The sequence below is a fragment of the Thermobia domestica genome, chromosome 5 (assembly GCF_964235325.1).
Source record: "Thermobia domestica chromosome 5, izTheDome1.hap1.1, whole genome shotgun sequence".
Taxonomy (NCBI): Eukaryota; Metazoa; Arthropoda; class Insecta; order Zygentoma; family Lepismatidae; genus Thermobia; species Thermobia domestica.
Window position 1 is genome coordinate 280,325,939 of NC_137458.1, and position 16,620 is coordinate 280,342,558.

The 16,620-nt window shown below is 36.3% G+C and overlaps 1 protein-coding gene across 1 annotated transcript in view; it reads right to left on the reverse strand.

Annotated features, from left to right (window-relative positions):
• Positions 1 to 16,620, reverse strand: part of sif (guanine nucleotide exchange factor still life) — a 1,225,751-nt gene that overhangs the window by 765,702 nt on the left and 443,429 nt on the right. The gene's annotated exons all lie outside the window — the stretch shown is intronic.

Sequence of the window (16,620 nt, forward strand, 5' to 3'; positions counted from 1 at the left end):
AGGCTTCGTATCTTCCTGGTTTTACCTGTATCTTCGGCAATACTGATGATTGTAAACAATAACACGTGTTTTATGAATAACATGTGCTCACACTGAGAGGTGGGGAGCCTTACAATATGAATATGTGATTAACAATATCGGGTCCGTCGATTGTCTCGAGGATCTCCCCTTTTCGTCCTACATTGTCATTCCACTATCTCTTCCGTAATCACTCATTTCCATTAATCATCATTATTTGTACGTTAACGTAAGAGAAACATAAGCTTAAGAGAAAATATTAAAGATGTCATTTCCTTAAATTTATTTAGTTTTATTTGGTATGAGATTTTATTTCCTCAACATTTTTTAAAGAGCACTTTACACATTTCAAAACAATTCACCGGATTTCAAATGAGTTTATTTATGCATTTATGTAAGCAGGATGTACCTATCTCCAAAGTGTTTGATACATCCCCTAAAAATTCTTCTGATATATCTTCTACAAAAGTATTTTTAACGTTAGATTTGATCAATGGTTCTGACTATTGATGACTTCCTTCGTATGCAATCTTGACTAAAATGTGGATGGTTCATTTGTGTTTAATTCTTTGGTCAGTAACGAGACTTTTGGCACTTGAGCTGTAGTTTGAAACGTGATCTAAATGGGATACAGGTTTGTATGCGAGGCAAATAACCCAAATTATGGCTACGCGTACAGAAAACACGTGCATTAACCAATTGAAGGATCTAGTGAAAGAGGGAGCTACGCCACAAATCTTGAAAATTTTAGTTTTTGCCATTTCTAATCTTCTATTGCCTTATGTCATCTATCATGTGAACTACAATCATATGACAAAGCTCCCATGTTTTCTGCAGCAGATATTCTGAGTTCATGAATACATCCTCGGCAGCATTTTGAGTAAGAGAAGGAGCTATGCCACTTACCGATGGTGTATTGTATGGCAGCAGAAGAGGTACCGACAGTTGAACAGTAAAATATTACAGAGTGGTGTTGCAATATTCGATGCTAGCTTCCATATTATGAAAATAACAGCTGTGAAATTTGATACAACATTACCAAGCATACTCTTCTTCAAATACAGCTATTTTGATATGGAACTCTTCAAGAAGTGTCATTTCGTCTCTCCAAAACCAAAAGAGATCTCGTGATTGATTATCCTTATGTAACTACACTTCTTGAAGAAATACCACTATCCTATTCACATGGATGACGCATATCAGCCCTGAAGTTAATAGATCTCATGGTAATAATGCCATATACTCGTCCATTTTTTAAAGGTGTTTACTTAAAGCTTGCATCCACAGAAACAATGGACAGTGAAGATACTTCAGAAGACATGTTGTCTTTCTTTAGTTCATATGTAGGGGTATAAGCCTGTGAACATGATTTACGCTCAGGCAAAAGTATTTAAATCATGTTAAGACTGTTTGATGTATTACATTAATTTTTCCACATGTGCAAGAGCGCCCATCAGGGGGGAAAGATGGGGCGCTTTCCCCCCTTAGAAGAAATTGTACGTCAGAATATCGAAAATCCAATAGAATTTTTACATTAATTACAGCAAAATTTGAAACTATTTTTGAAACGTCGCTCATACTTGCCCCCTCCTTGGAAACCACAACATGAGCGCCCTTGCACATGGGTATACTACAAACATTAACCTATGCATTTCATAATAAATGCTCTTTACATTGACATTCATATTTTTTCCTTTTGCATAATTTACCTAACAATAAGTTAAGAAGTAAAAGGTTGATCCTATATTATATAAATTACGACGCAACACAATGCTTTAGAAAACTCAAACTTCCATTTCTAGCCCAAGTGGCATAGTTCCGTCTCTCATAGACAGGCCGGTAGCCAGCCCAAAACTTTAGGGGGGGCGGTAAAAGTTAGGGGGGCCCAATCCAACCAAATAATAGTATATCACCATATTAGAGTTCATTTGTAAGCTTACTGTGAAAGTTTTAGGGGGCCAGCAAAAATTTAGGGGGGCGGCCCCCTAGACCCCCCGTGGATACGGGCTTGTCATTAGACCCCTCAACTTGCTCAATGAAGGGCCAAGATGAAGATAAAAAAATAATAAAACTTGGATCTTAAAAAGTAGCAATGTCACATGTATAGCACGTGAATGACTTTGGTTTATATGGCATTATATTTTTTCTCAATTAATATTGAAACCGAAACTGGTGATAGAATTATACTACTTCCGGTTTTAGTAGAGAGATTAGAGTGGAAATGAAATATATTCTTGGGGTGCTTAATTGATTACAAGAAGCAGTTTCTCATTATCTATTACCGTGTTTACTCTATATTGGTCTACGCTTAAACCGGAAGTGGTTGATTCCGTTATACCTACTTCTGGTTTCAATAGACTGTTAAGAGAGAAGATGGTATCTACTCTTAGAACGATAAATTCATTCCCCAAAAAAGTCCGCTTTCCGCCACCTCTTATCGTTTTTGCTGTATATAGAGCAATATTCAAACCGGAAGTTGTACTGGATTTCTATTACTTCCGGTTTTAGTAGACAGTTAAGATGGAAATGAAATGTATTCTTGGAATGGTTAATCGATTACAGGAAACCGCTTCTCGCTATCTATTCCCTTTTTTTGCTCTATAGTAATTAACATAAAAACCGGAAATGGTTGATTTTATACCACTTCCGGTGGGTGGATCACCTCAATTAACGAACTCCATTCCTAGTTCTTGACCGTCTATAACCTGGCCATAAACTGATGGTAATCTATGAAGTAGTTTTTGAAGTATTTTGTTTCTTAGACGGACGGATATACACAAAGTGGTCGAAGTGGTAAATATATAATGGTCGAAGTGAGACGGTATGCGGTGGTATGGCTTACTGCCTCTGGTTTTTCAGTGATCAAGACATACCGTCACTGGAGAGTAGATGCTAAATACCTTTAATAAATCCATTTTTATTCACAGTAATTGACAAATAGCTTAGCACTTTAAAAAAAAATATTTCTTACGTAGAAATAGTTTCTAAGTTGACAATACCTTAGGGATTTTTGTTATCTTTTTCCTGTTTTTTTTTCTTTTTTTTTAATGAGGTGTCTTCAAAGAAGTTCACCTAGTTTATATCTTGATGTGGCATATTAAATTGTTTATTATGTGTGTGTGTATCTTCTTGCCTTAATGCATATAAATGAGGTGTTTTGAGCATGCGTGGATTTAGGGGTTATCTGCTGTGGGGGTGGATTTTCGGGAGTTTGGAATACTCCTCAGTTGAATGAGGGGTCCGCGAGTTTTATCGCAAGAAATTGTTAAGATAAAAACTCGGTTTTCGAGGATTTCCGTGTATAATTCTCTATAATATAACATAAAGGAATATTTTTTTTTCAGAAAGTTGTTGGCAGGGGATCCATATCTCTCCATGTACCCTCCCCGTAACTACAGAGAAGCTCTCCAATGATTTTTAGTCATTATGTAAATAGAAATGCAATCTTTTAGGCAACATACCCTCACTGTATTCCAACATTTAGATCTCTCGAATCTCGAATCAAAATCGTAATAAAAAAATACCGCCTCTGCTTTTTTTCCACTTCGAACACTGATATATATATATATATATATATATATATATATATATATATATATATATATATATATATATATATATATGTATGTATATAAGGTTTTGATATACTAAACTCCTCAAAATGTGAGTGATAACATTCATGACTGTGTTGCATTATAATAGAAATACTCATTGCAGATGGCGAGCTTATGCTTCTGCGGCGTTGAGCTCTACATCTTACTTAACTCGAAGAGCTAGTCACGTAGTTTACATCAATCAATTTCAACAGGATGTCTTATGATGTCACAGGCTTTTGGTTGTATTCCCAGTAAAATACATAGAGAGAACAAGGAGAAGGCAGCTAACCTACCGTTATTAGAAGAAATTGGTGGCAGGAAAACAAAACTTAGTCGATCGTTTTCCAGATACATTATCATGGGTTCCTGAGTAATCTAATCCAATACTTCGTTTTATTCCACTCCACCTAATTCGTTCTGTTCCTTTCTTTGCTCAACTTATCCTCTCTCTCCTTGTTTTGGGTCCGATTCATGGCCCGAGTTCATGTGGTTCGGATTCCACGTTAAGCTGTAGATTCACGTCTCATATAGCTTCGCTGTTGAAAGGGACGCTAAACTGGAAATTAAATCTCCTGGTCTTGATCGTAAAGAGGATCGGCCGTAGGCAATTTGCCGCTCCCTTCGCTTTCTCAAGAAAGAACATAACTTAAAAGTCACAAAGTATGCTACCCCGTCATGAACAACGAAGGAAAGGAAAAAGGCACTCGCACTCAGAAAGGCCTAAACACTACAAATACAATCACAATGTGCCTATTTTTTCTTCTGCAGAGGAAAGATCTCGAATCTTTTTTTTTTTATAGAATTCAATATCGAGCTTCAATCTCAATATATCAGTTTGCAATTCCAATGCAACTAGCTCTTTAATCTTTATTTCTTGATTTTCCTTCTACATATGTTAAAAAAAAATTAGAAAAATGTTTCCACCTTCAATGCTAAGGGATTTGTTTGTGACAAAGACAAGATTAGTTTTCATATCATATAACTAACTAAATGGAACAGGTGTTCACTACTGTTCGAGAATTGAGTTCTTGTAATTGACAACAATCAAGCAATTCATGCTGGGTTTTGTTTGACCATTTGCTTTAGCACTGATCATGTGGCCTTAAACTAAAGCGACCTAAACATGATTTATGAATTTAGTATTCAAATAGAAGGTTAGCTTAGTAAATTTAACTACCATCATCATGAAATCTGTTTCCAACAAGAAATATTTATTTTAAATAATATAGTTATGAGAGATTTTGCCGCCCCTCGAAACTTACCGCCCCTTGCAAATGTACATGTTGCATATGATAGTGCCGGCCCTAATCGTAAAAGTCTCCTTCTACGTCATATATCAGCGAGTTGGACCTGGGTGGTCTACTTCGTAATTTAAAATAAAATTAATCCAAATTTTGCATATTCAAAAGGATCTTTTAAGAGTCTTCATCCCGGCGAAATTAAAAATACCGCTAATTTTACAGTAATTATGTGATATCTTCAAATAGATAAAAGATAATTGAAATATGGAACAAGAGCGTCCTAGACAATATTATTTTGCATGAGGTACCGTTACCACAAGTCTCCTAGTAGCTTTCCGTTTTCAGCCGTTTAGAAATGCGAAAATAAATGCCGATTATCAAAATGGCTCGAAATCGAAAGCAGATAAGTGAGTCGTGATAACGGTTTCTCATGTAAAATAATATTGTCTAGGGCGCTCTTGTTCCACATTTCGATTATCTTTTATCTATTTGAAGATATCACATAATTACTGTAAAATTAGCGGTATTTTAATTTCGCCGGGATGAAGACTCTTAAGCAGAAAATTACGGAACACTACCATACATATTTCCCTACAGTACTAAGCATGTAAAATGAGCACTCTAGCGTATATGTGTTTTCCCATGTCTGTAACTTACCGTTAATAGAGGGCTTTGCATGCTCTTTTCACTGTAGTTTCTTTTAATACCTTTTACTTTGAGAAAACTTGGAACCATTGTGAGTGAAAACTTTGTCAATTTCAGGAAACTAGCCTCATTTCATCCCGTTCTTCTGCCAAAGTTTTCCATAGCAGATAAAACCCTTGTAGACCAATTACAGGAGCCTACTATTACAGGGAGATATCCCCCAGCGGGGAAAAATAATACGTGTTAGTTCCAAGAACAACTAAGCCATTGTCATTCCTATCGCGGTTTTGGATGTGACAATTTCTGAAGAAGACTACGGGTTCTTTTTTGTCCCGTCTTTCTGTGTTCAGTACCCTGTGACATTTAAGTGGGTGGGCATTTAATGGTATGATTCCTTGTTTTCCTAAGTTCTTGGAAAGGCAATATTGAGAACGTTTTGTGTGCTGCATGTTATACTATTCGCGTTCTTATCTTCAATTTACCTTTGGCTTAGCTTTTTCTTCCCGCGTTTTTTTTTTTATTTCTGAACGTAAGTTGCTCTCCTCTACTACCATATACGAGGTTTGTTCGTTTATTTGGAGTTTCTGTTCCTGTTATTCGTTCCTCTTCCTGTTATTCGTTCCTGTTCCTGTTATTCGTTCCTGTTCCTGTTATTCGTTCCTGTTCCTGTTGACGTTCCTGTTATTAGCAGCAAGATACAATAATACATGGATTTACACTACGGATGGAAAGTATATGTGCTCCCACGGAACACGGTGGCTCAGAGATATTACTCTCATTTATGATGCGATGGGTCCTTGGTTCGATCCCAAGCCGTATAAGTTCATGTTGGATAGCATCGTGTTATTGTAATTTCTCGAGGTTTGTCAGTTTCCTCTCACAGTTTTGGTCCACCAATTATTTTACAATTATTCGTCATCACAGTAAGTATTTTGCCTTCCCTGTAAGTCAGTGGAAGCAATTCAACGTTTCAAATTAAGATTTTTAAAATTATTTTTAATAAGTAAAAACAAAGGTAGAAATAGCGAAAGAATCATTTAGGAAGAACAAATGTATTATGTGGGTATTTGAAACAATAGTTTGAAACAATTTGAAACAATTTAAATGTGAGAACGGAAAAGAATGAAGAAAATCAGACAGGTTCATTGGAAAACGAATAAGGAAGTGTTCGAAATAGTAGAAGATATAATTGAAAAGAAAACGAAAAAACTGGTTGCTATCTGAGCCGTCATTTAGAAAAGGAAGGCTACAATTCCGCAACTCCCTGAGTTTTAGAAACGCATGCACTTTTAGTAAATTTATACTATTAAAAAACATAAAACTCTTATGTCGGTGGATAGTAATGTTTCCCTCTGACAAAATCTGAAATAACGTTACTGGTTGCGACATTGTCTGAGAAGGAACTGTATAAGAGAAATGCTAGAGGATGACTGAGAAGGAACTGTACAAGGGACATGCTAGAGGGTGACTGAGAGGGAACTGTATAGGGGACATGCTAGATACGTAGTAACTGAGAAGAAACTGTATAAGAGGGTGACTGAGAAGAAACTGTATAAGAGACATGCTAGAGGCTGACTAAGGAGGAACTGTACAAGAGACATACTAGAGGGTGACTGAGAGGGAACTGTATAGGGGACATGCTAGATAGTAACTGAGAAGAAACTGTATAAGAGGGTGACTGAGAAGGAACTGTATAAGAGACATGCTAGAGGCTGACTAAGAAGGAACTGTACAAGGGACATACTAGAGGGTGACTGAGAGGGAACTGTATAAGGGACATGCTAAATAGTAACTGAGAAGAAACTGTATAAGAAGGTGACTGAGAAGAAACTGTATAAGTGACATGCTAGAGGGTAACTGAGAAGGAGCTGTATAAGGGACATGCTAGAGGGTAACTGAGAAGGAACTGCATAAGGGGCATGCTAGAGGGTGACTGAGAGGGAACTGTATAAGGGACATGCTAGATAGTAACTGAGAAGAAACTGTATAAGAGGGTGACTGAGAAGAAACTGCCTAAGTGACATGCTAGAGGGTGACAGAAGGAGCTGTATAAGGGACATGCTAAATAGTAACTGAGAAGGAACTGCATAAGGGGCATGCTAGAAGGTGACTGAGAAGGAACTGTATAAGGGACATGCTAGAGGGTGACTGAGAGGGAACTGTATAAGGGACATGCTAGATAGTAACTGAGAAGAAACTGTATAAGAGGGTGACTGAGAAGAATCTGTATAAGTGACATGCTAGAGGGTGACTGAGAAGGAGCTGTATAAGGGACATGCTAGAGGGTAACTGAGAAGGAACTGCATAAGGGCCATGCTAGAGGGTGACTGAGAAGGAACTGTATAAGGGACATGCTAGAGGGTGACTGAGAGGGAACTGTATAAGGGACATGCTAGATAGTAACTGAGAAGAAACTGTATAAAAGGGTGACTGAGAAGAAACTGTATAAGTAACAAGCTACAGGGTGACTGAGATGGAACTGTATATGGAACATGCTAGAGGGTAAGGTTGTAGGAAAAAGAAGGGGGTGAAAGAGATTACAGATCATGGAGAGTATTAAAACAAGCGTACATGAAGACGAAGAGATTAGCTTAAGTTCGGCTTAAACTTTTCTCAGTGTGCGAGAAGTGATCTGAAAATAACGGCAGAATACTTGTAGCGATGATGATGATGATGATAAATATTTTTCACGAATTGTACTTTTCATCTTTCCCCTATTTTTCCTTCTAACTATCGTCTATCGTATTAAGTATATCAGATAAAATGCTTCTACTATAGCAATTATTCGTATCTCTATGTGATCGAAAGGTTAATGTGTGTTCTATGTGGTAGACCTGAGATCCATTTCCGTTGAGCGTTCAAATCCCCGTAGTTACTTAATATCATTGCCGATGTGTTATACTTGTACACTCTATCAACAATACCTGTATATTCGAGTTATGACAACATCTCCATAACTATCTCCGTAAACTCAATATTTCTGCATTACACAATTTCAGGATCATTGCACAAATCTTATATGAACTATGTAACCCAAATATACATAAGCTAGCAACCGATACTTTATTTCTCTTTTAAACGTATTTGTCAGTGTTGAATGACACTCAATACAGACTCGGCCCTTAGAAAGGAATGTTAAATCTGAATTAATCAACCATATGGCACATGATAAATTTTTAGATTTCTTTTCAATCTCGTTTGCTGTTTTTTTTTTTTTTATAAAATGAACAGTTTTCGTTTCTTTGCTAAAACTAATTAACTAATTAATAAAATAATAAAACATAAAGAGCTCTACATTGCTGAAAAAATTTATCTATACTTCCAAAGAATGAAAGCATATGTATGATAACTGTATTATGCTTTTTGACAATGTGGAAATCTCTGTTAGAAATGTATGTGTGTAGTATATTATAGTCACTTGCCAGTACTATGTGCATCCTATGTGTATCACTGTTAAGAATACGTGTGTCATTGTTAGCAGTATGTGCATCTTATCTATCACCGTTAGAAGTATGTGTGTCTTTGTTAGCACTATGTGCATTGTATGTGTATCACTAGTAGAAGTATATTATTCCTAGTGCTATGTGCATCCTACCCGTACCACTGTAGGTAGTATGTGTATTATTCTTAGCACTATGTGCATCGTATGTGTATCACTGTTAGGAGTTTGTGCATTGTACGTGTATCACTGCTAGAAGTATGTATGTTGTTGGTAGCATTACGTGCATCCCATGTGTATCACTCTTAGAAGTATGTGTGTCAATATTAGCACTATGTGTTTCCTATGTGTATCACTGTTAGAAGTATATGTGTGTGTCATTGCTAGTATGTGCACCCTATGTGCAGCACTGCTAGGAATATTGTATTATTGCTAGCTGACCAACCATTATGTGCTTCTTAAGTGTATTGCTGTTAGGATTATGTGTGTCATTGCTAGTATATGTACCTCCTATGTATATCACTGTTACGAGTATGTGTATTATTGCTAGCACTATGTAAATCGTATGTGTAGCAGTGCTAGAAGTATGTGTGCCACTGCTAGTATATGCACCCTATGTGTAGCACTTAGGAATATTGTGGTATTGCTAGTTATTACGTGTTTGTTATGTATATCACAGTTAGGGGTATGTGTGTCATTGCTAGCACTATGTGCTTCCTATGTATATCACTGTTACGAGTATCTGTATCATTGCTAGCACTATGTGTATCGTATATGGATCAGTGTTAGAAATGTGTGTATCATTAGCACTATGTGCATCCTAAGTGTATCACTGTTAGGAGTATGTATGTTATTATTAGAAGACAAATAAGAATAGACACAAGCTGCTAAGTTACAGTTTATTCTTTGTGCGTATAGTAATCTATACCATACACGTACATGAACAAATAAACAATCGTTCCAGTATAATTAAAAACTATCGAACATTATTGACAACAAACAAATACACCTACCTTTCAGTGCAATGAAAATACGCCATTCTAGATTTTGTCATAACCTATGCATCAAAATTTACTCTCAATCACGTAATTTTGTTCAGCTCAATCTCATCGATTGATTCATGTGTATGTCTTATATTTGGACTCAGCATCAGTTTTATTATAATAGATGGCGTGATTACCGTATAGAAAAAGAAATCAAGAAGTTTGGTTCACCAAAAAAACTTTATAAGTTATTATACATGTTCATCCTGTCCGTGTGACCGTCTGCCTGTCTATCTGTGAGACAAGAGTCCTCAAGAACTATTTGATAAATTGTCATCAAATCGTCATCATGGTCATCAGTTTTGGCCATAGTGTAATGTGTCAAAATTTAGGAATCTAGTTCGCTGTTGGAGATGATCCATGCACCGGAAGTGGTACAAATCAACCACTTCCGGTTTTAACGTTGATCACTATAGAGATAAAACGGTAATAGATAGCGAGGAACGGTTTTCCTTCAATCTATTAGTCATCCTGATAATACATTTCATCTTCAGCCTTAACTCTCTGTTAAAATCAGAAATGATAGACATCCGCTAAAACATCCGGCTTCAATATCGATCTACACTAAGCTAAAACGATTAGAGATAGAGAGAATCGAGTTTTTTGGAATCGATTTAGGATTCTAAGAATAAATATCATTGTCTCTTTTAACCATCTATTCAAACCGGAAGTGGTAGAAATAAACCACTGCCGATTTTAATATTAATCGTTATAGAATAACAAACGTTAATAGATAGCGAGAAGTTGTTTTCTTCAATCAATTAAGGTCCGCAAGAGTACATTCAATCTTCGCTCTAGTCTATCTACTTCCCGGTGGGAAGTCGTGTGGTTTGAGTCGCACATTAAGCTGTACGTCCACGTTTTTTGTAGTCTCCCTGCTGGAAGGGACAATAAAATCAAATCAGACCATATCATAAGCAAACTCTACTAAAAACAAAAGTGGTAAAAATCGATTGCCACTTTCGGATTCAATACTTATTGAGAAAATATTAAGATATACAAACGAAACTCCTTCACTGCGTGTACACGAGACACTACTACTTGGTAGATTTAAAATTCAGTTTGTTTTGTCGGATTTGCGTTAACTCATATCTCTTTTTATCCAGATTCTGAATTAAGATCCGGTAACTACAGGTGCTTGCAGCTAGTATTTCATGAATAAATGTTTCATTAATAACTTATACAATACTATAGGGTGTTTCTCAGTGGTGGACTGAGACATAAAGGGCATAGGCGGGGATTAATCATGATTCCTTTTGCATGATACATATCCATTATTTTTCAAGTGTCCATGATTAGAGAAATTCGTGATCTAAAGGATCAAGTTAATTATATAATGCAAATTATACAGGTGCAAAGTGGCCGTGGCTCAGTTGGTAAAGATTGACTTTGATTTCAGAAAGTCGTGGGTTTAGTTTCCGGGACCAGACAGAGCTTTCCCAGGGCGTTTCCTTATTCATAGCTCAGATGCCTGAAGGCAGTAAAAAAAATCAAATTTAAATAAAATGTACTGGTAAAACCTCCGTCAGATAATCCTGGATCCGAAACTATATCTATATATGTATCTACACACACATATATATATATATCGCTTAATAGTCTAGAGCGGTGTTTTCTTAAGGAAATTTCCTTCAATTCACTCAAAATTTCCTCTTTTCTTATCAAATTTTCCCCAGTTTCTTGATTGAGTTTAGTAGATTGTGAGTTTAACGTCCCTTTCAGCAGCGAGGCTAAATGAGACGGGACCTACTGATTAACGTGGAATTCGAGGCACATGAGCTCCCACCGGGAATCGCACCTGAGTCTACCACGCCAAGGGCGCATACACTAACCGCTTAGCTACTAGAAGGAACTCCCTAGTTTGTTAAGTGTCCAATTCCTATGTTAGGAGTTACATGATAAGATTAATTTAGCTGTTTGTTTTATTCATTTGCTTTTTGCTTTTATTTTTTTTGCCTCTTTCTTCACAAAAAATACACAGAAATGTATCCTGCCAACAATGAGTGGTAATTATGCTACTTTGAACAACATATACACATACATACATTCACAAACTATTGTTGTTGTATTGCTTTATATCTGAAAAACAAAGAAAAATTTAAGGATTTATATCGGTCAATCAGTTAGCGCGAGAATTTTCTTGGATTTTCACGTTTTATCAAAAAAAATCCTCTTTTTTCCCAAATTTAGGTATGAAATTTCCCTACATTAGAGTGATTTCCCTGTAACGAACATTGGTCTAGAATATTATCTTTCGACTTATAAAGATAAATGCTAATCATATGATAGATTTGAAAATACTATTCGCACCAGGATTATAAATTTAAGCGAGTTTTGTTATATTTTTAAATTTTTTAGCTGCTATTGCTATAAATTTACTTCTGAGTGTCTAACAGCTCTCAGTTTCAGGCGGAAAAGTTTCTTTTTATTTTCAAATAAGACATTTGGGCCTATTATTTAGCTATTATTTCTTTTTTTTAACTCTATGAAAAACACCAATACTAGGTCTAAATTTCGAATATTTACTCTAGAGACAAAAATATTTGCTTTAACAAACACTATCAATTGACAATAGTACGAGTAGAAGAGAGATGATTCGTTCATCATAATTTGGAGGAAAGAAAATGTGTTTTCTCAGTTATACCACTGGCGTCGTTAGCTTTTTAAATCTTGGGGGGGGGGGAGTCGGATGAATCAAAATCAAAATTCTCTTTCTGAGGAAAGTCATATATACAAAGTAGTATAGTTTCTTTAAGTAGACTTGACTAAATCTGTGGGACGCGTTCCCTCGACTCCCCTCCCCCCGCTAACGACGCCGGTAGTTATACTCATCCTCAGAAAACTTGCGTAACCTGGTCGATTTACTATACTCATATGATTCCTATAAGAAAATAACTTCTAGTCCTCTGGTATTTTCCAGGGGCGGATCTAGCCCAGGGCGCTCCAGTTTTTTTTTTTTTTTTTTTTTGCCTGACAAAACTAATTGAAGCTATTCCTTATATATTTTTGCAAGTTTATACTAAACTCATGATATATCTATCGTAGTTTGGATCCTGGTAGGTCCCCAGTTTTTATTTTCTAGATCCGCCTCACCCACTAAAATGGTCCTGATTCTCTAAAACAGTGATGGATCGCTTCCAGAATCCGCCGCATGAATAAAATGTAGATCTGTTAATTTATTTTTTTCAATTCCCGCATCGGGTGCGCCGGCTCCCGGGATGCCGCAGTGCTCTTAGGATCATATTAGAGGCCTATACGGGAGCAGTGCTTCTTTTAGAAACAATGTTCGGGGGGCACACTTAGTACTCCAGGGTTGCACTGCTGGTACTATTCTTCTTATTATCTTATAGACGTATTTTTTTGGTCTCCTTCGGGAGCACTCTGAGAACTCTGAGGGGGGAGGCAGTGTCCCCAAAAGAACATGTCTAGAATTAACACAGTACGGGAGTGGTGCTCGAGCAACTCCCTGAATTTTTGCTGGGGTGGTCAGTACCCACACATAAAAGAGAGAAGCAAAATAATGAAAGAGAAAAAGACAAAAGAACAAAAAAAAAAGAGGAATGTTTCGACTAACTGCATTGTAGATATTATCATTATATTACAAAAAAGTATGCGCTTAAATGTTGTTTTATTTAACTAAATTCATTTGGTTTATTTCCTTTTCAAATCTGTAAATCCCGAGAATAGCTTTCAGAATAGCTTCACAAGAATTAAGATTGAGGTCAGAATCTCGGTGACTACGCCGCTGTACTCTCATTCAGGGAAATATTCCAGTCAAAAAAAAAAAAAAAAAAATGAAAAAGTAACAAACAAAAATACCTCCATTTTCATCCAAAAGTAACGGCATTTTCAAAAGATACAGTTTTCAGTGTTCAAGGCCAGGATCCCCTGCTAAATCACGGATATATTCCATAACCCAGTTTCTCCGCTTGTGGACTGTGAATTAGAGCACCCCATACTACCTTTACGAAGACAGTTATGCATCAGGAGGGGAAGATTGTGTGAAATTTACAGCTATGTCGACGGTAGTTCACTACAGAAGGGTCACGTCTACCGAATTGATGAAAATGGAGTAGCCAGATGAAGTGTGCTCTAGGAGAGGGTAGCAGTTCTCCAGTAGCCAAGTTTACGGAAATCATACTGATTGGTATGCCAACTTGGACATTAATGATAGATGCAGCAACTTGGACCAAGTTACTTTAACTGCTTGGATACTATGAGGTGGAAGGCAACGGGAAACCACCACTCTATTTTTCCCTCATTTCCTGACAGCAGAAAGAGAACATATGTACAATGGTCTTTCGTAGGTCAAAATATAGTCCCGGAGGTAAAATATACTCGAATCCTCCATACTCGAATCTGGCTTGGAAAGGATTATTGGACGAGAAAGTAACAATATGGGGAAGATAGATAGGAAAAGAAAGACGTGCAAGAGCAAAAAAAGTTTAGGATAGGGACATGAAACGTACGTACCTTGTTACAGAGAGGAAATTTACAAAATCTTAAAGAGGAAAAACAACAAAATAATCTAGATTTGGTAGGAGTTTGTGAAGATAAATGGGAAGGTATTGGGGTGTTGAACAGCGAAGGATATAGAATGTTTTACTCAGGTAATGAAAAGGGCGGCCATAGTGGTACAGCTATAATTCTCGGCAAGCGCTTAAAACAGAAGGTAGTGAAAGTAGAACTTGTTGATGATAGAGTTATGACGTTAAGACATAAGGAGTAAAAGAAAAAAAGATCTAGTGGTGATACAGACAAACACACCGACGATTTCCCATACTACTGAAGAAGTAGAGGAAAATTATGAGAAAATAGACTATTATGGACAGAAAGAAGGTCAGTGCGTGTGTAATTGTAATGGGAAATATCAATGCAGTTGTGGGAGAAAAACAGAAACATAGTGTCATAGTCAAACTCTGCACAATAATTCTTAAACCGATGAGAGTATTTTAATTCTGTTTTTTGACACTAGATAGCTAAAGCAATTATTTCGACCGAATTTGTTAATTTACTCAATACGTTAATTTCTTAATGGGTAATAGCAACTTTAAGGGCGAGTATCTATATCCCATAAAAATCCTATACATATAAGCGAATTTTTGAATCATACTTTTTTGTAATAGGTAGCTAGAGTGATTATGGCTGGTGAATTGGTTAATAGATCAATCCGTTAACATATTAACGGATAACTGCTACTTTAACGGTGAGTATCTATATTCCATAAAAATCCTATACATACAAGCGAATTTTTGAATCATACGTTTTGTAATAGGTAGTTAGAGTGATTATGGGTTGTGGGTTCGTTAATAGATCAATCCGTTAACATATTAACGGATAATTGCTACTTTAACGGCAAGTATCTATGTTCCATCCAAATTCTATACATATAAGCGAATTTTTGAATTCTGTTTTTTGCAATAGATAGCTAGAAAGAAGGATTACCTGAGCCAAGTTTGTTAATGAAGTCAATCTTAACGAGTAACGCTGACTTACCCTATCTATCCATATCTCATACATAGAAATATTTCGCGTGATCCTCTGGACTGTCATTACCACAGTTTATTATTTAATTAATTCTGATATTTCAGCAAAAGGAGTTGCATAATTATGAATATATGTACTGTAAATTTTCATAGGGTGTCCCGGTTTTTTTAGTCTAAAAATCTGGGATTCCAATTTATTATACATTACTCTACTGATTCCATATCTACTCTTAACTCGATATAGTTCGCATTAAAGAACATCTCTTCTATCTTGAAGCCATATAATATTTTCAAAGATAATGTGCCATTAACGAAACAAAGATGGCAGAACGTTCTCCATGGACACTTAGCCATTTCTTTCTGTCAGTTTTAAAACTGAAAATTAGAAAAGGAAACAAACAATAATTACAGACTATTATTTGTTGTACGCGGAAGTTGAATACTTCCTGTGGACGTTAACGTCTTGTGTATCAGATGGGACCTAAAAGTAGCACATTTCGTAAGAGGATTTTAAAATTCTGATCTAATAAAGACATATCACTGTAAGTAGATAATTATTCTAGTTGTTGAACGAATGCCAATGTAAGACTTTTCTTTAATTATCAAGGAAGTTTTATAGAAATTGTGCAATACAGAGTCTATCCAATAAGTATTGGGACAGATTGTTTTAGCCAACAGCAGAGGCTGATGGTGAGACATGTCAGATATACGATGCTACCCAGCTCAATTGTCTGTGCGCCTTTGCAGAGTGTGGATTATGACCTTATTAGGAAACAAGGTGTCAGAAGACTTACAAAGGAGGCAAGTGTGTTCCAAAGTTTTGTCCGGACAAAAGAAGGAAACTAGTGTGTATGTGCATTTCTTACGAACAGTTAAAACGTTTAAGAGTCTTCATCTCGGCGAAATTAAAATACCGCTAATTTTACAGTAATTATGTGATATCTTCAAATACATACGGAACAAGAGCGCCCTAGACAATATTATTTTGCGTGAGGTACCGTTATCACAAGTTACCTAGTGACTTTCTGTTTTCAGCTGTTTTGAAACGCGAAAATAAATGCCGATTTTCAAAATGGGTCGAAATCGAAAGCAGATAAGTGAGTCGTGATAACGGCTTCTCATGTAAAATATTATTGTCTAGGGCGCTCTTGT